Genomic DNA, 22,845 nt, shown 5'->3' on the forward strand with positions numbered 1-22,845 from the left:
GGGTCATGGTGGGGAAAGAAAAACACAAGATGAACAGGAATACCTTACAATGCCAGCAAGGAAGTACACAGAAAAGAACCATGTCATGCTCAAAGAACACACACCCCACAAGAAGGAGTTCCTAATCACCAAAGCTGGAAAAATGCAAGAAACTAAATAATGATATAATTTGATTATAAGTCAGAATATAACAAAGTTATTCACGACTCAATATTGACATAAAGAATTTGATTACTTATTTGATTTGGTAATTAGAAATGCATTCTATAAAATTTTGTAATTTGAAAATTTATAAAAATATGAGGGAGAAAAGACAGCTCTACAGAATTCCAACAAACAAATATGGTAGGAATAAGGAAACAGAAAGTCACCTTTTAGTCATATTTGTTGTAGGCCAAATCAACAGATGAATTTTAAAAGCAGTGAATAAAAGTCTGAGAAGAATCCTATCCCTCTTTTTGGCTCCGAGCAAGAATTCCCCTAGCCCAAGAGCAGCCTTATCATAGGAACCGGCGACAGGGTCTGCTTGCCCCTATCAGGTTTTGGTTCCCCACCAGTCCACAGAAGTATTCAAACAAGATAATCACATCCTTCCTTGAGAACCAAGGGTCACCACCATCTCTTGTTACCACAGGTAACCTCCCACAGCCCTGCTTGTTCATTCTCTTCCGGAACATGACTCCCCTGAGGTTCGACCTAGCCAGTAGTATCCTCTTCCCTCAGGCAGTGAGTGAACAGTACTGAGAAGCTGCTGTGGGTAGCACCTGTCCAGTGTCAGGTGTGTATGTTCAGCAGCCACCCCCAGATCCCTATGGTAGAAATCACTCCATCACCATTAGAACGAAGGAGAGGAAATAAAACAGGTATTATTGCCAAAAATGTGTAACTTTCATCTAATCCTAAGAAAACACCAGACAAACCCAAACTGACAGACATTGTATAAAATACCTGAGCAGTATCTCCAAAACTGTCACCGTTGGGAAAGACCCAGAAAGCTTGAGGAATTCTCAGCGTGGTGGAGACTAAAGAGAAATGATGGCCAAATGTGGTATCCGGAATGGGATGCTGGGACAGAAAAAGGAGATTACCGGGATAAATGATAGAATTCAAATAAAGTATGTAAATTAGTTAATAGTACTGCATCAATATTAATTTTCAATTTTCATAATTTTTATATGCCTATGGAAGATGTTAACATTAGGGAAATCTGGATGAAGGTTTTCTATACTATTTTTTGCAAACTTTTGTTAGGTCTAAAGTTACTTCAAAAAAACATTTTTTGAAAGATTCACTCACTGCTAAAAGGAAACATAACGATATCTGTGTGATAAATTGCTTCAGTATGGTCCGACTCTTTGCCACCCTATGGACTGTAAGCTACCAGGTTCTTCTGTCCACTGGATTCTCCAGGGAAGAATGCTGGAGTGGGTTTCCATGTCCTCCTCCACGGGATCTTCCTGACCCAGGGATCAAACCCAAGTCTCTTAGGTTTCCTGCGCTGGCAGGTGGGGCCTTTACCAGCTGAGCCACAGGGGAAGCCCCACGGTTGTACTATAAATCTTACCTTTTAGTAATAGTTCAACCAATTGAAATACGGTCAGGAGGATGGATATAAAGATGGATAAATGTCCGTGCCTCGTGATCCATTAAAAAACTATTTCAAAGTGGTTTGAAAGTGAGAGTGTTAGTTTCTCAGTCATGTCTGACTCTTTGTGCTTCCATGGACTGTAGCCTGCCAGGCTCCTCTGTCCATGGGATTCTCCCGGCAAGAATACTGGAGTGGATTGTCATGTCCTGTCTAGAGGGCCCATTAATATAAAGGAAAGTGCAACCATTTCCAAGGTGTAGATGAATATTTATCTGCTCCTGCTGGCTCAGACGGTAAAGAATCTGCCTACAATCAAGGAGACCTGGGTTCGATTTCTGGGCATTATCAATACGAACCACAAAAATAATTAGATGCAAACAAATATGATTTTTTTAGAGGAGCGCAACATGATCGAGGGATTTTATTTCATTTTTTTGGATCGAGGGATTTTAAAGAGAGCAAGAAATGATTAACCACAAAATTGAAGCTAATCACAGGTGAGGAAAGAGGGTTACTCAGAGGGTGGACAGGAGAGTTGGCCGGCGAGCAATTCAATCGATTGCCTTTCTTATTAATCCCCAAACTTTGGTCCTAGGTAATTTCATTTATATCAGTAGAGACAGAGTTTGTAGAAAGAATACCGTTGAGATACCTGACTGGAAGAAGAGTCGGAAAACAGTCGAGACGTCCAAGACCCGAGCAGTGGCAGCGCGTCCCTCCCTCTCCACAGGCCGCTGCCAACAAGCCGCAGCGCTGGAGGCTACTGGCGTCCTAACGGGTCCTCGCCAGAAGAGCACTTGGATTGGTCTAGCTCACGTCACATGCCACCCACTCACTCAATCAGCTAGGTACCGGGAGGCGGGGCCAAGTTCTAGACCCGCCCACATAGCAGAGAGGCTTATGGGTGAGAAGGTTCCCCTCAGGCGCCAGCGCCTCGGCTCTAGAACCCCTTGGGTGGAAAGCTGGGCACAAGGTCTCTCTGTGTGGCCTAGATACCGCCTGGCCAGGGTTTCTGCCAGGCCAGGACTCAAACTCAGAGAACTGATGTCCACATCGATGGGCTTTGCAACAGAGACTGAACTTAAAAACAATTGGCCCCTTATCGAAAAAGAGGCTTCTCGGGTGGCGCTAGTGGTAAAGAACCCGCCTGCCAATGCAGGAGATGTCAGGGTCCAGGTTCGATCCCTGGGTCAGGACGATCCCCTGGAGGAGGTCACGGCAACCCACTCCAGTATCCTTTTTTTTTGTTTGTTTTTCAGTCCAGCATTCTTGCCTGGAGAATCCCATGGACGAGGGGCCTGGTGGGCGACTTAGCACTTGATGAAAAAAGCCATCAAACTTTAGTGTCCACAGGGCTCTCCTACGGTACATAAGGTGTTGAGTCCACACCACATAGGGAAGAAAGTATTCTGGCCTCTGTGCAGTAAAGCCAGCAAAGCAGTGACATTGACATTTGACAAAAGCAGCATAAAGGAGAAAACTGCATGCATTCTAAGTTGCTTCAGTCTTGTCCGACTCTTTGTGACCCCATGAACTGTGAAGCCCATCAGGTCCCTCTGTCCAGGGCATTGTCCAGGGAAGAATGCTGGAGTGGGTTTCCATGTCCTCCTCCATGGGATCTTCCTGACCCAGGGATCAAACTCAAGTCTCTTAGGTTTCCTGCATTGGCAGGTGGGGCCTTTACCAGCTGAGCCACAGGGGAAGCCCCACGGTTATGCTATAAATCTTACCTTTTAGTACGGTAATTTTAGTTTAACCAATTGAAATACGGTTAGGAGGCTGGATATAAAGATGGATAAATGTTCGTGTCTCGTGATCCATTAAAAAACTATTTCAAAGTGGTTTGAAAGTGAGAGTGTTAGTTTCTCAGTCATGTCTGACTCTTTGTGCTTCCATGGACTGTAGCCTGCCAGGCTCCTCTGTCCATGGGATTCTCCCGGCAAGAATACTGGAGTGGATTGTCATGTCCTGTCTAGAGGGCCCATTAATATAAAGGAAAGTGCAACCATTTCCAAGGTGTAGATGAATATTTATCTGCTCCTGCTGGCTCAGACGGTAAAGAATCTGCCTACAATCAAGGAGACCTGGGTTCGATTTCTGGGCATTATCAATACGAACCACAAAAATAATTAGATGCAAACAAATATGATTTTTTTAGAGGAGCGCAACATGATCGAGGGATTTTATTTCATTTTTTTGGATCGAGGGATTTTAAAGAGAGCAAGAAATGATTAACCACAAAATTGAAGCTAATCACAGGTGAGGAAAGAGGGTTACTCAGAGGGTGGACAGGAGAGTTGGCCGGCGAGCAATTCAATCCATTGCCTTTCTTATTAATCCCCAAACTTTGGTCCTAGGTAATTTCATTTATATCAGTAGAGACAGAGTTTGTAGAAAGAATACCGTTGAGATACCTGACTGGAAGAAGAGTCGGAAAACAGTCGAGACGTCCAAGACCCGAGCAGTGGCAGCGCGTCCCTCCCTCTCCACAGGCCGCTGCCAACAAGCCGCAGCGCTGGAGGCTACTGGCGTCCTAACGGGTCCTCGCCAGAAGAGCACTTGGATTGGTCTAGCTCACGTCACATGCCACCCACTCACTCAATCAGCTAGGTACCGGGAGGCGGGGCCAAGTTCTAGACCCGCCCACATAGCAGAGAGGCTTATGGGTGAGAAGGTTCCCCTCAGGCGCCAGCGCCTCGGCTCTAGAACCCCTTGGGTGGAAAGCTGGGCACAAGGTCTCTCTGTGTGGCCTAGATACCGCCTGGCCAGGGTTTCTGCCAGGCCAGGACTCAAACTCAGAGAACTGATGTCCACATCGATGGGCTTTGCAACAGAGACTGAACTTAAAAACAATTGGCCCCTTATCGAAAAAGAGGCTTCTCGGGTGGCGCTAGTGGTAAAGAACCCGCCTGCCAATGCAGGAGATGTCAGGGTCCAGGTTCGATCCCTGGGTCAGGACGATCCCCTGGAGGAGGTCACGGCAACCCACTCCAGTATCCTTTGTTTTTGTTTTTGTTTTTCAGTCCAGTATTCTTGCCTGGAGAATCCCATGGACGAGGGGCCTGGTGGGCGACTTAGCACTTGATGAAAAAAGCCATCAAACTTTAGTGTCCACAGGGCTCTCCTACGGTACATAAGGTGTTGAGTCCACACCAGATAGGGAAGAATGTATTCTGGCCTCTGTGCAGTAAAGCCAGCATAGCAGTGACGTTGACATTTGACAAAAGCAGCATAAAGGAGAAAACTGCATGCATTCTAAGTTGCTTCAGTCTTGTCCGACTCTTTGTGACCCCATGAACTGTGAAGCCCATCAGGTCCCTCTGTCCAGGGGATTCTCCAGGCAAGACAGCTGGAGTGAGAGGCCATGCCCTTCTCTGGGGAAGGAGAAAACTGCCGCCCCTTTAATAGCAAGGGGCATTCAGGGTATTTGTGTCCAACCTTCTCAGCCTGCAATGTGGGAGACCTTGGTTCGATTCCTGGGTTGGGAAGATCCACTGGAGAAGGGATAGGCTACCCACTCCAGTATTCTTGGGCTTTCCTTGTGGCTCAGCCGCTAAAGAATCTGCCCAACAATGTGGGAGACCTGGGTTCGATCCCTGGGTTAAGAGGATCCCCTCGAGAAGGGAAAGGCTGCCCACTCCTGCATTCTGGCCTGGAGAATTCCATGGACTGTATAGTCCATGGGGTCACGGAGAGTCGCACACAACTGAGCAACTTTCACTTTCACTTTCTCCCTGAAATCCTGATTCCACTGTTGGTTTCTTATTCTCTTCCCAGTTGTTTAAAACTTTTCAGAATACAATACATTTTATTTATATGCTCTTTTTCTAATTTGGCCATCTCCTTCTGGTGGACAAATATAAATTCCTGGAGGGCGGGAATCTTTGTTTATTTGTTCATTAACATATCCTTATAGTAATGCTTGGTATAATGTATACTTCAACATTTGTTCAATGAATTGTTCTCCAGCCATACTAGCCTATTTTTTGTGCCTCTGACCCTAACTCTAACTCAGCAAGCATGTTTTCACACCATTATGTATTTTCCTGTAACAACTTGCCCACAGATGTTCCTATAACCACCATCCTTACTAGGTTCACTTCTCTGCTCACCTCATTAGCCAAGGCTTACTTTTCTTCATGACACCTAGCATTTGATCCTAGTTTTTTCTGAGTATGTTTCGTTTCTCTGATTTGTTGCTGTTTCTACTTTGCTTTAGTTTAGGTTTGCTGTTTTTCTGTTTTCTTTTCTCAACATTTCTTTCTTATACTCTTTTAATTGCCGCTAAAGAAGTAAACCATCCATGACTGTTTTAATGTTTTGCCATATAATGCCATCTTTCAGTAGATGGGGGTAATGGCATTAAATATCTTAAACTGGATCCCTGGTTTCATGACTTTACCACTTCAGATCAGATCAGATCAGTCGCTCAGTCGTGTCCGACTCTTTGCGACCCCGTGAATCGAGGCACGCCAGGCCTCCCTGTCCATCACCAACTCCCGGAGTTCACTCAGACTCACGTCCACCGAGTCAGTGATGCCATCCAGCCATCTCATCCTCTGTCGTCCCCTTCTCCTCCTGCCCCCAATCCCTCCCAGCATCAGGGTCTTTTCCAATGAGTCAACTCTTCGCATGAGGTGGCCAAAGTATTGGACGTTCGGCTTCAGCATCAGTCGTTCCAATGAACACCCAGGACTGACCTCCTTTAGGATGGACTGGTTGGATCTCCTTGAAGTCCAAGGGACTCTCAAGAGTTTTCTCCAACACCACGGTTCAAAAGCATCAATTCTTCAGTGCTTAGCTTTCTTTATAGTCCAAATCTCACATCCATACATGACCACCGGAAAAACCATAGCCTTGACTAGACGGACCGTTGTTGACAAACTAATGTCTCTGCTTTTCAATATGCTGTCTGGGTTGGTCATAACTTTCCTTCCAAGGAGTCAGCGTCTTTTAATTTCATGGCTGCAGTCACCATCTGCAGTGATTTTGGAGCCCAGAAAAACAAAGTCAGCCACTATTTCCACTGTTTCCCCATCTATTTGCCATGGATGAGACCAGATGCCATGATCGTCGTTTTCTGAATGTTGAGCTTTCTTTAAGCCAACGTTTTCGCTCTCCTCTTTCACTTTCGTCAAGAGGCTCTTTAGTTCTTTTTCACTTTCTGCCATAAGGGTGGTGTCATCTGCATATCTGACGTTATTGATATTTCTCCCGGTAATCTTGATTCCAGCTTGTGCTTCCTCCAGCCCAGCGTTTCTCAAGATGTACTCTGCATATAAGTTGAACAAGCACGGTGACAATATACAGCCTTGCCGTACTCCTTGTCCTATTTGGAAACAGTCTGTTGTTCCATGTCCAGTTCTAACTGCTGCTTTCTGACCTGCATACAGGTTTCTCAAGAGGCAGGTCAGGTGGTCTGGTATTCCCATCTCTTGAAGAATTTTCCACAGTTGATTGTGATCCACACAGTCAAAGGCTTTGGCATAGTCAATAAAGCAGAAATAGATGTTTTCCTGGAACTCTCTTGCTTTTTCCATGATCCAGCAGATGTTGGCAATTTGGACTCTGGTTCCTCTGCCTTTTCTAAAACCAGCTTGAACATCTGGAAGTTCACGGTTCACGTATTGCTGAAGCCTGGCTTGGAGAATTTTGACCATTACTTTACTAGCGTGTGAGATGAGTGCAGTTATGCAGTAGTTTGAACATTCTTTGGAGTTGCCTTTCTTTGGGATTGGAATGAAAACTGACCTTTTCCAGTCCTGTGGCCACTGCTGAGTTTTCCAAATTTGCTGGCATATTGAGTGCAGCACTTCCACAGCATCATCTTTCAGGATTTGAAATAGCTCAACTGCAATTCCATCACGCCCACCAGCTTTGTTCCTGGTGATGCTTTCTAAGGCCCACTTGATTTCACATTCCAGGATACCTGGCTCCAGGTGAGTGATCACCTAGATTATCACCTAGATAGATATCACCTAGATTATCACCTAGATAATCACCGTCGTGATTATCTTGCTCGTGAAGATCTTTCTTGTACAGTTCTTCTGTGTATTCTTGCCATCTCTTCTTAGTATCTTCTGCTTCTGTTAGGTCCATACCATTTCTGTCCTTTATCGAGCCCATCTTTGCACGAGATGTTCCCTTAGTACCTCTAATTTTCTTGACGAGATCTCTAGTCTTTCCCATTCTGTTGTTTTCCTCTATTTCTTTGCACTGATCACTGAAGAAGGCTTTCTTACCTCTTCTGGCTCTTCTTTGGAACTCTGCATTCAGACGCTTATATCTTTTCTTTTCTCCTTTGCTTCGAAAGTTTAAATCTAGTGTTAGAAAGTTTAAATGAGCCAATTTTCACAGAAGAAATGAATACAGTTATTACAAGAATTACACCCAAGAAGCACCTTGCTCAGATGTATTTATTGGTGAATTCTAGTAAACCATCAAAGATCAAATAGTCCCAAAGCTTTGTGACTTGTTTAAGAACATTTGAAAGCAAGGACACGTCCCTAATTTCGTTTAGGAAGCAAGTAGGATACTAACACATAAACATAGATACCAAAACTCTAAATAGAATATTAGCAAACATCCAACAATACATTTAGAAAGTAGTACAGAGACATTACTTTGCCAACAAAGGTTCCTCTAGTCAAGGCTATGGTTTTTCCTGTGGTCATGTATGGATGTGAGAGTTGGACTGTGAAGAAGGCTGGGCGCCGAAGAATTGATGCTTTTGAACGCTGGTGTTGGAGAAGACTCTTGAGAGTCCCTTGGACTGCAAGGAGATCCAACCAGTCCATTGTGGAGGAGATCAGCCCTGGCATTTCTTTGGAAGGAATGATGCTAAAGCTGAAACTCCAGTACTTTGGCCACCTCATGCGAAGAGTTGACTCATTGGAAAAGACTCTGGTGCTGGGAGGGATTGGGGGCAGGAGGAGAAGGGGACAACAGAGGATGAGATGGCTGGAGGGCATCACTGACTCGATGGACGTGAGTCTCGGTGAACTCCGGGAGTTGGTGATGGACAGGGAGGCCTGGCGTGCCTCGATTCACGGGGTCGCAAAGAGTCGGACACGACTGAGCGACTGATCTGATCTGATCTGATACTGTGATAAAGTGGGACTTATTCCATTAATACAAGGCTGGCTCTGTATTAGGAATTTCATTCATATCATTCACCACGGTAACATATTTAAAGACAAAGACCCTGATGTTGGGAGAGATTGAAGTCGAAACGAGTAGGGAGCAGCAGAGAATGAGATGGTTAGACAGCATCACTGACTCAATACACATGAATCTGAGCAAACTCTGGGAGATAGGGGAGGACAGAGGAGCCTGGGTTGCAAAGAGTCAGACGTGACAATAGCAACTGAACAATAATCATATGACTATCATCACAGATGCCAAACCAATCTTTGGGAAACTTCAATAGGCATTCATGTTAAAAAAGAGAAAACTGAAGAAATAGGAATCAGGGGTGCATTATTAACATGATAAGAGCTATATAAGTAGTTCCTCATGCAAATACTTTATTTAGTGGGGGAGTACCAGAGGTTTTCCAATAAGGTCAGGAATAACAAAAGTATGCCCACTATATCGCTCCTGTTCAGTCTTCAACAGCAAGCACTAGTCAGTTGACTAGAGAAACCAATAAGATTTTTAAGAATGGACAAGAAGATGTAAAGCCACCTCTATGTCCAGGTGATATCATCGCACACCTGAAGAGTCTTATAGAAACCATGACAAATTAACTAAAACAAAGAGAATTCAGCAAGGTAGTAGGATATAAAGTTACATACAAATATTATTAGTCTTTGTTTTACATACACACACACACACACAGCTGGAGGACATGTTTAGGAGAGAAAATCCCATATACAATGGCAATAACAAAGAGTAAGCGTATAGAAATAAACTTAATGAGAGCATCTATACAAGGATAATTTGTAAACACTCTTGAACAACATAGAAGGAAACTTGAATAAGTAGGAAGATTTTCAAAGACCTTAGATAGAATAACTCAGCACTAAAAAGATATTGATTCCCTCTAAAGTTATGTATACATTGAATATAATGTCAAAAATATCGGCGAACATTTGCATGGAGTTAGACCAATGGATAATTTAGTTCATATTTAAAAAAAAAAAACACACGTGCAAGAATAGCCAGGATACAAGTAAAAAAGGAAAACCTATGAGTGAATAGGGAGAAGGCAATGGCACCCCACTCCAGTACTGTTGCCCGGAAAATCCCAGGGATGGTAGGCATCCTGGTAGGCTGCAGTCCGTGGGGTCGCTAAGAGTCAAGACAGGACTGAGCAACTTCACTTTCACTTTCCACTTTCATGCATTGGAGAAGGAAATGGCAACCCACTCCAGTGTTCCTTGCCTGGACAATCCCATGGACGGAGAAGCCTGGTGGGCTGCAGTCCATGGGGTCACACGGAGTCGGACACGACTGAAGCCACTTAGCAGCAGCAGCAGCAGCATGAGTGAATAGTAATCATATCAGACATAAAAGCACACTATAAAGCTCTGAATTTATACCACTTGGGTACCAGTACAGGAATAGACTAATAGGCCAGTGGCATAGAATAAAAATCTCAGAATAACACCAATTATAGTTGGGGATTTTAGTATATGATCCAAAGGCATGTAAAATCACTGAGGCAAAGATGAACATTCAATAAATGAGGCTGGAACAATTGAGACATTAAAAAAAAAAATCAGTGCAGATCCATGACATACCATCCACAAAAATAAACTGTAAATGGGTTTAGGAATCTAAACAAAAAAATGCAACCATAACAAAATCTTGAAGAAAATATGGCAGAATTTTTCTTCAATATCAGCATTGGGAAAGGCTTTCTAACTGTGACTGAAACTTCCAGAGGTGATTAAAGAAAAGAACATTCTATGTGACTAAAAAGATTTTTTTTTAATGTATGGCAAGTTGCGAAGAGTGGACTCATTGGAAAAGACTCTGATGCTGGGAGGGATTGGGGGCAGGAGGAGAAGGGGACGACAGAGGATGAGATGGCTGGATGGCATCTCTGACTCGATGGACGTGAGTCTGAGTGAACTCCGGGAGTTGGTGATGGACAGGGAGGCCTGGCGTGCTGCGGCTCATGGGGTCGCAAAGAGCTGGACACGACTGAGCGACTGAACTGAACTGAAGTGAAGGTGAAAGTGGCTCAGCCATAACACAACATAACTACAGATGCATTTAACATTTGGGCCAACAATCCTATTGCTGGAAATGAAACTGGAAGAGACATTACCACCAACACAAAAATGCGTGTACACAGGGTTATTCACTGCAGCATTGTTTGTATTAATCATTACGAAATGTTGAAAACAACTGAAATGCCCCTATGCTGCTGCTGCTGCTGCTGCTGCTGCTAAGTCGCTTCAGTCGTGTCCGACTCTGTGGGACCCCAAAGACGGCAGCCCACCAGGGTCCCCGGTCCCTGGGATTCTCCAGGCAAGAACACTGGAGTGGGTTGCCATTTCCTTCTACAAGGCATGACAGTGAAAAGTGAAAGTGAAGTCACTCAGCCGTGTCCGACTGCTAGGGACCCCAGGGACCGCAGCCCACCAGGCTCCTCGGTCCATGGGATTTGCCAGACAAGAGTGCTGGAGTGGGTTGCCATTGCCTTCTCCGGAAATGCCCCTATAGAAGCCAGTGTAATCTAATGTAGCTATAAAAAAGAATGAAGGAGTACAGAATAAGGAGTTTTTTTTTTTAATGAAATGCTGTTTATTGAAAAAGGAAAAGTGCAAAGAAGCTTTAGAAAATGCTATCTTTCATTTAATAATCAATGGAACATAAGAAAACCCATATGTATCTATTCATTCGTGTAGAGTACATACAGGAAAGATTCAACCAGATAACCAGATTGGTTATCTACAGGGGGATTGTGGAAAAGAAATGGGGAATGCGAAGGGGGTGGAAGACATGGGGAAAGAATCATACTCCTACAGTATGTGTGTTTGTGTAGCCCTGAGTCTGAATCACAGTAGTGTTTCACATACCCCAAGATTAAGTGAAACATTAAAATGAACTAGGATATGGGGGGAGAGGGCAAACTCAAATTAGAAACACCAACAAATTAGCCTAAATATACTACAAATGAATGTCTTAACCACAAGAGAAGGAGTGAGGAGGAAAATAGCTAAGCTAAGCAACTTGGGCAAACAGTACTTTGATTGCATCCTTTGAGGCTTAAGATATAAACAAGTGTACACAAACACAAGTCATCAGAACTGCTTCCAACAGGTGCGTGTTTTGTGTTCAGTCATTAAGTTGTACCCGACTTTTTGCGATCCCTGTCTCTGTAGCACACCAGGTCTCCCCATCCTTCACTATCTCCTAGAGTTTGCTCAAATTCATGTCCATTAGGTCGGTCATACTATCTAACCATTTGGTAGCATTTCTGTAACTACATCATGTATAATCAGGTGTGAACAAATAAGTAGATACTGAAGATAAGGAGAGCCAGGTGAGACAAAGAGGTTACAAAAAAGACTAGAGTGGATGGTTGATGTATCGCATAAACCATCACAATATTGTAAACTCATTATCCTCCAGTTAAAATTAATTAATTAATTAATTTTAAAAAAAGAAGTACCAGTGTGAGCTCCTGGCTTTCACTATCTACAGAAATATCTAGAGAAATTCCAATGTATCTGGGAGCATAAGTATATACAGACAATATATTTCCTTCATTTACCAATGGAAAAGGAAGACCTAGCTGCAAGGAAACCCCAGTAGCAGCAATGAACATGCAGGGAGATATCAGTTACTAAATGTCATTTTCCAACGAAAGGAAACATGGGTTTTGGCAGAAGTGTTCTGATTTCAGGGTCACAAGATGAACAGGAATACCTTACAATGCCAGCAAGGAAGTACACAGAAAAGAACCATGTCATGCTCAAAGAACACACAGCCCACAAGAAGGAGTTCCTAATCACCAAAGCTGGAAAAATGCAAGAAACTAAATAAGGATATAATTTGATTATAAGTCAGAATATAACAAAGTTATTCACGACTCAATATTGACATAAAGAATTTGATTACTTATTTGATTTGGTAATTAGAAATGCATTCTATAAAATTTTGTAATTTGAAAATTTATAAAAATATGAGGGAGAAAAGACAGCTCTACAGAATTCCAACGAACAAATATGGTAGGAATAAGGAAACAGAAAGTCACCTTTTAGTCATATTTGTTGTAGGCCAAATCAACAGATGAATTTTAAAAGCAGTGAATAAAAGTCTGAGAAGAATCCTATCCCTCTTTTTGGCTCCGAGCAAGAATTCCCCTAGCCCAGGAGCAGCCTTATCATAGGAACCGGCGACAGGGTCTGCTTGCCCCTATCAGGTTTTGGTTCCCCACCAGTCCACAGAAGTATTCAAACAAGCTAATCACATCCTTCCTTGAGAACCAAGGGTCACCACCATCTCTTGTTACCACAGGTAACCTCCCACAGCCCTGCTTGTTCATTCTCTTCCGGAGCATGACTCCCCTGAGGCTCGACCTAGCCAGTAGTATCCTCTTCCCTCAGGCAGTGAGTGAACAGTACTGAGAAGCTGCTGTGGGTAGCACCTGTCCAGTGTCAGGTGTGTATGTTCAGCAGCCACCCCCAGATCCCTATGGTAGAAATCACTCCATCACCATTAGAACGAAGGAGAGGAAATAAAACAGGTATTATTGCCAAAAATGTGTAACTTTCATCTAATCCTAAGAAAACACCAGACAAACCCAAACTGACAGACATTGTATAAAATACCTGAGCAGTATCTCCAAAACTGTCACCGTTGGGAAAGACCCAGAAAGCTTGAGGAATTCTCAGCGTGGGGGAGACTAAAGAGAAATGATGGCCAAATGTGGTATCCGGAATGGGATGCTGGGACAGAAAAAGGAGATTACCGGGATAAATGATAGAATTCAAATAAAGTATGTAAATTAGTTAATAGTACTGCATCAATATTAATTTTCAATTTTCATAATTTTTATATGCCTATGGAAGATGTTAACATTAGGGAAATCTGGATGAAGGTTTTCTATACTGTTTTTTGCAAACTTTTGTTAGGTCTAAAGTTACTTCAAAAAAACATTTTTTGAAAGATTCACTCACTGCTAAAAGGAAACATAACGATATCTGTGTGATAAATTGCTTCAGTATGGTCCGACTCTTTGCCACCCTATGGACTGTAAGCTACCAGGTTCTTCTGTCCACTGGATTCTCCAGGGAAGAATGCTGGAGTGGGTTTCCATGTCCTCCTCCACGGGATCTTCCTGACCCAGGGATCAAACCCAAGTCTCTTAGGTTTCCTGCGCTGGCAGGTGGGGCCTTTACCAGCTGAGCCACAGGGGAAGCCCCACGGTTATACTATAAATCTTACCTTTTAGTAATAGTTCAACCAATTGAAATACGGTCAGGAGGATGGATATAAAGATGGATAAATGTCCGTGCCTCGTGATCCATTAAAAAACTATTTCAAAGTGGTTTGAAAGTGAGAGTGTTAGTTTCTCAGTCATGTCTGACTCTTTATGCTTCCATGGACTGTAGCCTGCCAGGCTCCTCTGTCCATGGGATTCTCCCGGCAAGAATACTGGAGTGGATTGTCATGTCCTGTCTAGAGGGCCCATTAATATAAAGGAAAGTGCAACCATTTCCAAGGTGTAGATGAATATTTATCTGCTCCTGCTGGCTCAGACGGTAAAGAATCTGCCTACAATCAAGGAGACCTGGGTTCGATTTCTGGGCATTATCAATACGAACCACAAAAATAATTAGATGCAAACAAATACGATTTTTTTAGAGGAGCGCAACACGATCGAGGGATTTTATTTCATTTTATTGGATCGAGGGATTTTAAAGAGAGCAAGAAATGATTAACCACAAAATTGAAGCTAATCACAGGTGAGGGAAGAGGGTTACTCAGAGGGTGGACAGGAGAGTTGGCCGGCGAGCAATTCAATCCATTGCCTTTCTTATTAATCCCCAAACTTTGGTCCTAGGTAATTTCATTTATATCAGTAGAGACAGAGTTTGTAGAAAGAATACCGTTGAGATACCTGACTGGAAGAAGAGTCGGAAAACAGTCGAGACGTCCAAGACCCGAGCAGTGACAGCGCGTCCCTCCCTCTCCACAGGCCGCTGCCAACAAGCCGCAGCGCTGGAGGCTACTGGCGTCCTAACGGGTCCTCGCCAGAAGAGCACTTGGATTGGTCTAGCTCACGTCACATGCCACCCACTCACTCAATCAGCTAGGTACCGGGAGGCGGGGCCAAGTTCTAGACCCGCCCACATAGCAGAGAGGCTTATGGGTGAGAAGGTTCCCCTCAGGCGCCAGCGCCTCGGCTCTAGAACCCCTTGGGTGGAAAGCTGGGCACAAGGTCTCTCTGTGTGGCCTAGATACCGCCTGGCCAGGGTTTCTGCCAGGCCAGGACTCAAACTCAGAGAACTGATGTCCACATCGATGGGCTTTGCAACAGAGACTGAACTTAAAAACAATTGGCCCCTTATCGAAAAAGAGGCTTCTCGGGTGGCGCTAGTGGTAAAGAACCCGCCTGCCAATGCAGGAGATGTCAGGGTCCAGGTTCGATCCCTGGGTCAGGACGATCCCCTGGAGGAGGTCACGGCAACCCACTCCAGTATCCTTTGTTTTTGTTTGTTTTTCAGTCCAGCATTCTTGCCTGGAGAATCCCATGGACGAGGGGCCTGGTGGGCGACTTAGCACTTGATGAAAAAAGTCATCAAACTTTAGTGTCCACAGGGCTCTCCTACGGTACATAAGGTGTTGAGTCCACACCAGATAGGGAAGAAAGTATTCTGGCCTCTGTGCAGTAAAGCCAGCAAAGCAGTGACATTGACATTTGACAAAAGCAGCATAAAGGAGAAAACGGCATGCATTCTAAGTTGCTTCAGTCTTGTCCGACTCTTTGTGACCCCATGAACTGTAGCCCATCAGGTCCCTCTGTCCAGGGCATTGTCCAGGGAAGAATGCTGGAGTGGGTTTCCATGTCCTCCTCTACGGGATCTTCCTGACCCAGGGATCAAACTCAAGTCTCTTAGGTTTCCTGCATTGGCAGGTGGGGCCTTTACCAGCTGAGCCACAGGGGAAGCCCCACGGTTATACTATAAATCTGACCTTTTAGTATGGTAATTTTAGTTTAACCAATTGAAATACGGTTAGGAGGATGGATATAAAGATGGATAAATGTTCGTGTCTCGTGATCCATTAAAAAACTATTTCAAAGTGGTTTGAAAGTGAGAGTGTTAGTTTCTCAGTCATGTCTGACTCTTTGTGCTTCCATGGACTGTAGCCTGCCAGGCTCCTCTGTCCATGGGATTCTCCCGGCAAGAATACTGGAGTGGATTGTCATGTCCTGTCTAGAGGGCCCATTAATATAAAGGAAAGTGCAACCATTTCCAAGGTGTAGATGAATATTTATCTGCTCCTGCTGGCTCAGACGGTAAAGAATCTGCCTACAATCAAGGAGACCTGGGTTCGATTTCTGGGCATTATCAATACGAACCACAAAAATAATTAGATGCAAACAAATATGATTTTTTTAGAGGAGCGCAACATGATCGAGGGATTTTATTTCATTTTTTTGGATCGAGGGATTTTAAAGAGAGCAAGAAATGATTAACCACAAAATTGAAGCTAATCACAGGTGAGGAAAGAGGGTTACTCAGAGGGTGGACAGGAGAGTTGGCCGGCGAGCAATTCAATCCATTGCCTTTCTTATTAATCCCCAAACTTTGGTCCTAGGTAATTTCATTTATATCAGTAGAGACAGAGTTTGTAGAAAGAATACCGTTGAGATACCTGACTGGAAGAAGAGTCGGAAAACAGTCGAGACGTCCAAGACCCGAGCAGTGGCAGCGCGTCCCTCCCTCTCCACAGGCCGCTGCCAACAAGCCGCAGCGCTGGAGGCTACTGGCGTCCTAACGGGTCCTCGCCAGAAGAGCACTTGGATTGGTCTAGCTCACGTCACATGCCACCCACTCACTCAATCAGCTAGGTACTGGGAGGCGGGGCCAAGTTCTAGACCCGCCCACATAGCAGAGAGGCTTATGGGTGAGAAGGTTCCCCTCAGGCGCCAGCGCCTCGGCTCTAGAACCCCTTGGGTGGAAAGCTGGGCACAAGGTCTCTCTGTGTGGCCTAGATACCGCCTGGCCAGGGTTTCTGCCAGGCCAGGACTCAAACTCAGAGAACTGATGTCCACATCGATGGGCTTTGCAACAGAGACTGAACTTAAAAACAATTGGCCCCTTATCGAAAAAGAGGCTTCTCGGGTGGCGCTAGTGGTAAAGAACCCGCCTGCCAATGCAGGAGATGTCAGGGTCCAGGTTCGATCCCTGGGTCAGGACGATCCCCTGGAGGAGGTCACGGCAACCCACTCCAGTATCCTTTGTTTTTGTTTTTGTTTTTCAGTCCAGTATTCTTGCCTGGAGAATCCCATGGACGAGGGGCCTGGTGGGCGACTTAGCACTTGATGAAAAAAGCCATCAAACTTTAGTGTCCACAGGGCTCTCCTACGGTACATAAGGTGTTGAGTCCACACCAGATAGGGAAGAATGTATTCTGGCCTCTGTGCAGTAAAGCCAGCATAGCAGTGACGTTGACATTTGACAAAAGCAGCATAAAGGAGAAAACTGCATGCATTCTAAGTTGCTTCAGTCTTGTCCGACTCTTTGTGACCCCATGAACTGTGAAGCCCATCAGGTCCCTCTGTCCAGGGGATTCTCCAGGCAAGACAGCTGGAGTGAGAGGCCATGCCCTTCTCTGGGGAAGGAGAAAACTGCCGCCCCTTTAATAGCAAGGGGCATTCAGGGTATTTGTGTCCAACCTTCTCAGCCTGCAATGTGGGAGACCTTGGTTCGATTCCTGGGTTGGGAAGATCCACTGGAGAAGGGATAGGCTACCCACTCCAGTATTCTTGGGCTTTCCTTGTGGCTCAGCCGCTAAAGAATCTGCCCAACAATGTGGGAGACCTGGGTTCGATCCCTGGGTTAAGAGGATCCCCTCGAGAAGGGAAAGGCTGCCCACTCCTGCATTCTGGCCTGGAGAATTCCATGGACTGTATAGTCCATGGGGTCACGGAGAGTCGCACACAACTGAGCAACTTTCACTTTCACTTTCTCCCTGAAATCCTGATTCCACTGTTGGTTTCTTATTCTCTTCCCAGTTGTTTAAAACTTTTCAGAATACAATACATTTTATTTATATGCTCTTTTTCTAATTTGGCCATCTCCTTCTGGTGGAAAAATATAAATTCCTGGAGGGCGGGAATCTTTGTTTATTTGTTCATTAACATATCCTTATAGTAATGCTTGGTATAATGTATACTTCAACATTTGTTCAATGAATTGTTCTCCAGCCATACTAGCCTATTTTTTGTGCCTCTGACCCTAACTCTAACTCAGCAAGCATGTTTTCACACCATTATGTATTTTCCTGTAACAACTTGCCCACAGATGTTCCTATAACCACCATCCTTACTAGGTTCACTTCTCTGCTCACCTCATTAGCCAAGGCTTACTTTTCTTCATGACACCTAGCATTTGATCCTAGTTTTTTCTGAGTATGTTTCGTTTCTCTGATTTGTTGCTGTTTCTACTTTGCTTTAGTTTAGGTTTGCTGTTTTTCTGTTTTCTTTTCTCAACATTTCTTTCTTATACTCTTTTAATTGCCGCTAAAGAAGTAAACCATCCATGACTGTTTTAATGTTTTGCCATATAATGCCATCTTTCAGTAGATGGGGGTAATGGCATTAAATATCTTAAACTGGATCCCTGGTTTCATGACTTTACCACTTCAGATCAGATCAGATCAGTCGCTCAGTCGTGTCCGACTCTTTGCGACCCCGTGAATCGAGGCACGCCAGGCCTCCCTGTCCATCACCAACTCCCGGAGTTCACTCAGACTCACGTCCACCGAGTCAGTGATGCCATCCAGCCATCTCATCCTCTGTCGTCCCCTTCTCCTCCTGCCCCCAATCCCTCCCAGCATCAGGGTCTTTTCCAATGAGTCAACTCTTCGCATGAGGTGGCCAAAGTATTGGACGTTCGGCTTCAGCATCAGTCGTTCCAATGAACACCCAGGACTGACCTCCTTTAGGATGGACTGGTTGGATCTCCTTGAAGTCCAAGGGACTCTCAAGAGTTTTCTCCAACACCACGGTTCAAAAGCATCAATTCTTCAGTGCTTAGCTTTCTTTATAGTCCAAATCTCACATCCATACATGACCACCGGAAAAACCATAGCCTTGACTAGACGGACCGTTGTTGACAAACTAATGTCTCTGCTTTTCAATATGCTGTCTGGGTTGGTCATAACTTTCCTTCCAAGGAGTCAGCGTCTTTTAATTTCATGGCTGCAGTCACCATCTGCAGTGATTTTGGAGCCCAGAAAAACAAAGTCAGCCACTATTTCCACTGTTTCCCCATCTATTTGCCATGGATGAGACCAGATGCCATGATCGTCGTTTTCTGAATGTTGAGCTTTCTTTAAGCCAACGTTTTCGCTCTCCTCTTTCACTTTCGTCAAGAGGCTCTTTAGTTCTTTTTCACTTTCTGCCATAAGGGTGGTGTCATCTGCATATCTGACGTTATTGATATTTCTCCCGGTAATCTTGATTCCAGCTTGTGCTTCCTCCAGCCCAGCGTTTCTCAAGATGTACTCTGCATATAAGTTGAACAAGCACGGTGACAATATACAGCCTTGCCGTACTCCTTGTCCTATTTGGAAACAGTCTGTTGTTCCATGTCCAGTTCTAACTGCTGCTTTCTGACCTGCATACAGGTTTCTCAAGAGGCAGGTCAGGTGGTCTGGTATTCCCATCTCTTGAAGAATTTTCCACAGTTGATTGTGATCCACACAGTCAAAGGCTTTGGCATAGTCAATAAAGCAGAAATAGATGTTTTCCTGGAACTCTCTTGCTTTTTCCATGATCCAGCAGATGTTGGCAATTTGGACTCTGGTTCCTCTGCCTTTTCTAAAACCAGCTTGAACATCTGGAAGTTCACGGTTCACGTATTGCTGAAGCCTGGCTTGGAGAATTTTGACCATTACTTTACTAGCGTGTGAGATGAGTGCAGTTATGCAGTAGTTTGAACATTCTTTGGAGTTGCCTTTCTTTGGGATTGGAATGAAAACTGACCTTTTCCAGTCCTGTGGCCACTGCTGAGTTTTCCAAATTTGCTGGCATATTGAGTGCAGCACTTCCACAGCATCATCTTTCAGGATTTGAAATAGCTCAACTGCAATTCCATCACGCCCACCAGCTTTGTTCCTGGTGATGCTTTCTAAGGCCCACTTGATTTCACATTCCAGGATACCTGGCTCCAGGTGAGTGATCACCTAGATTATCACCTAGATAGATATCACCTAGATTATCACCTAGATAATCACCGTCGTGATTATCTTGCTCGTGAAGATCTTTCTTGTACAGTTCTTCTGTGTATTCTTGCCATCTCTTCTTAGTATCTTCTGCTTCTGTTAGGTCCATACCATTTCTGTCCTTTATCGAGCCCATCTTTGCACGAGATGTTCCCTTAGTACCTCTAATTTTCTTGACGAGATCTCTAGTCTTTCCCATTCTGTTGTTTTCCTCTATTTCTTTGCACTGATCACTGAAGAAGGCTTTCTTACCTCTTCTTGCTCTTCTTTGGAACTCTGCATTCAGAAGCTTATATCTTTTCTTTTCTCCTTTGCTTCGAAAGTTTAAATCTAGTGTTAGAAAGTTTAAATGAGCCAATTTTCACAGAAGAAATGAATACAGTTATTACAAGAATTACACCCAAGAAGCACCTTGCTCAGATGTATTTATTGGTGAATTCTAGTAAACCATCAAAGATCAAATAGTCCCAAAGCTTTGTGACTTGTTTAAGAACATTTGAAAGCAAGGACACGTCCCTAATTTCGTTTAGGAAGCAAGTAGGATACTAACACATAAACATAGATACCAAAACTCTAAATAGAGTATTAGCAAACATCCAACAATACATTTAGAAAGTAGTACAGAGACATTACTTTGCCAACAAAGGTTCCTCTAGTCAAGGCTATGGTTTTTCCTGTGGTCATGTATGGATGTGAGAGTTGGACTGTGAAGAAGGCTGGGCGCCGAAGAATTGATGCTTTTGAACGCTGGTGTTGGAGAAGACTCTTGAGAGTCCCTTGGACTGCAAGGAGATCCAACCAGTCCATTGTGGAGGAGATCAGCCCTGGCATTTCTTTGGAAGGAATGATGCTAAAGCTGAAACTCCAGTACTTTGGCCACCTCATGCGAAGAGTTGACTCATTGGAAAAGACTCTGGTGCTGGGAGGGATTGGGGGCAGGAGGAGAAGGGGACAACAGAGGATGAGATGGCTGGAGGGCATCACTGACTCGATGGACGTGAGTCTCGGTGAACTCCGGGAGTTGGTGATGGACAGGGAGGCCTGGCGTGCCTCGATTCACGGGGTCGCAAAGAGTCGGACACGACTGAGCGACTGATCTGATCTGATCTGATACTGTGATAAAGTGGGACTTATTCCATTAATACAAGGCTGGCTCTGTATTAGGAATTTCATTCATATCATTCACCACGGTAACATATTTAAAGACAAAGACCCTGATGTTGGGAGAGATTGAAGTCGAAACGAGTAGGGAGCAGCAGAGAATGAGATGGTTAGACAGCATCACTGACTCAATACACATGAATCTGAGCAAACTCTGGGAGATAGGGGAGGACAGAGGAGCCTGGGTTGCAAAGAGTCAGACGTGACAAAAGCAACTGAACAATAATCATATGACTATCATCACAGATGCCAAACCAATCTTTGGGAAACTTCAATAGGCATTCATGTTAAAAAAGAGAAAACTGAAGAAATAGGAATCAGGGGTGCATTATTAACATGATAAGAGCTATATAAGTAGTTCCTCATGCAAATACTTTATTTAGTGGGGGAGTACCAGAGGTTTTCCAATAAGGTCAGGAATAACAAAAGTATGCCCACTATATCGCTCCTGTTCAGTCTTCAACAGCCAGCACTAGTCAGTTGACTAGAGAAACCAATAAGATTTTTAAGAATGGACAAGAAGATGTAAAGCCACCTCTATGTCCAGGTGATATCATCGCACACCTGAAGAGTCTTATAGAAACCATGACAAATTAACTAAAACAAAGAGAATTCAGCAAGGTAGTAGGATATAAAGTTACATACAAATATTATTAGTCTTTGTTTTACATACACACACACACACACACACACACACACAGCTGGAGGACATGTTTAGGAGAGAAAATCCCATATACAATGGCAATAACAAAGAGTAAGCGTATAGAAATAAACTTAATGAGAGCATCTATACAAGGATAATTTGTAAACACTCTTGAACAACATAGAAGGAAACTTGAATAAGTAGGAAGATTTTCAAAGACCTTAGATAGAATAACTCAGCACTAAAAAGATATTGATTCCCTCTAAAGTTATGTATACATTGAATATAATGTCAAAAATATCGGCGAACATTTGCATGGAGTTAGACCAATGGATAATTTAGTTCATATTTAAAAAAAAAAAAACACACGTGCAAGAATAGCCAGGATACAAGTAAAAAAGGAAAACCTATGAGTGAATAGGGAGAAGGCAATGGCACCCCACTCCAGTACTGTTGCCCGGAAAATCCCAGGGATGGTAGGCATCCTGGTAGGCTGCAGTCCGTGGGGTCGCTAAGAGTCAAGACAGGACTGAGCAACTTCACTTTCACTTTCCACTTTCATGCATTGGAGAAGGAAATGGCAACCCACTCCAGTGTTCCTTGCCTGGACAATCCCATGGACGGAGAAGCCTGGTGGGCTGCAGTCCATGGGGTCACACGGAGTCGGACACGACTGAAGCCACTTAGCAGCAGCAGCAGCAGCATGAGTGAATAGTAATCATATCAGACATAAAAGCACACTATAAAGCTCTGAATTTATACCACTTGGGTACCAGTACAGGAATAGACTAATAGGCCAGTGGCATAGAATAAAAATCTCAGAATAACACCAATTATAGTTGGGGATTTTAGTATATGATCCAAAGGCATGTAAAATCACTGAGGCAAAGATGAACATTCAATAAAGATGAACATTCAATAAATGAGGCTGGAACAATTGAGACATTAAAAAAAAAAAATCAGTGCAGATCCATGACATACCATCCACAAAAATAAACTGTAAATGGGTTTAGGAATCTAAACAAAAAAATGCAAC

General features: G+C 43.9%; 1 long non-coding RNA gene across 2 annotated transcripts in view; it reads right to left on the reverse strand.

The window, feature by feature from the left end:
* Positions 1–22,845, reverse strand: part of LOC139181016 (uncharacterized) — a 38,781-nt gene that overhangs the window by 12,591 nt on the left and 3,345 nt on the right. The window contains exons 2-3 of one of the 2 annotated variants that reach the window (XR_011565171.1): positions 13,378–13,494; positions 949–1,065 (exon numbers count right to left, since the gene is read on the reverse strand). This is a non-coding gene — a long non-coding RNA (uncharacterized lncRNA). Of the gene's footprint in view, positions 1–948; positions 1,066–13,377; positions 14,035–22,845 lie in introns of those variants that run through there. The other variant, XR_011565170.1, reaches the window with a different exon arrangement.

The sequence above is a fragment of the Bos indicus genome, chromosome X (assembly GCF_029378745.1).
Source record: "Bos indicus isolate NIAB-ARS_2022 breed Sahiwal x Tharparkar chromosome X, NIAB-ARS_B.indTharparkar_mat_pri_1.0, whole genome shotgun sequence".
Taxonomy (NCBI): domain Eukaryota; kingdom Metazoa; phylum Chordata; class Mammalia; order Artiodactyla; family Bovidae; genus Bos; species Bos indicus.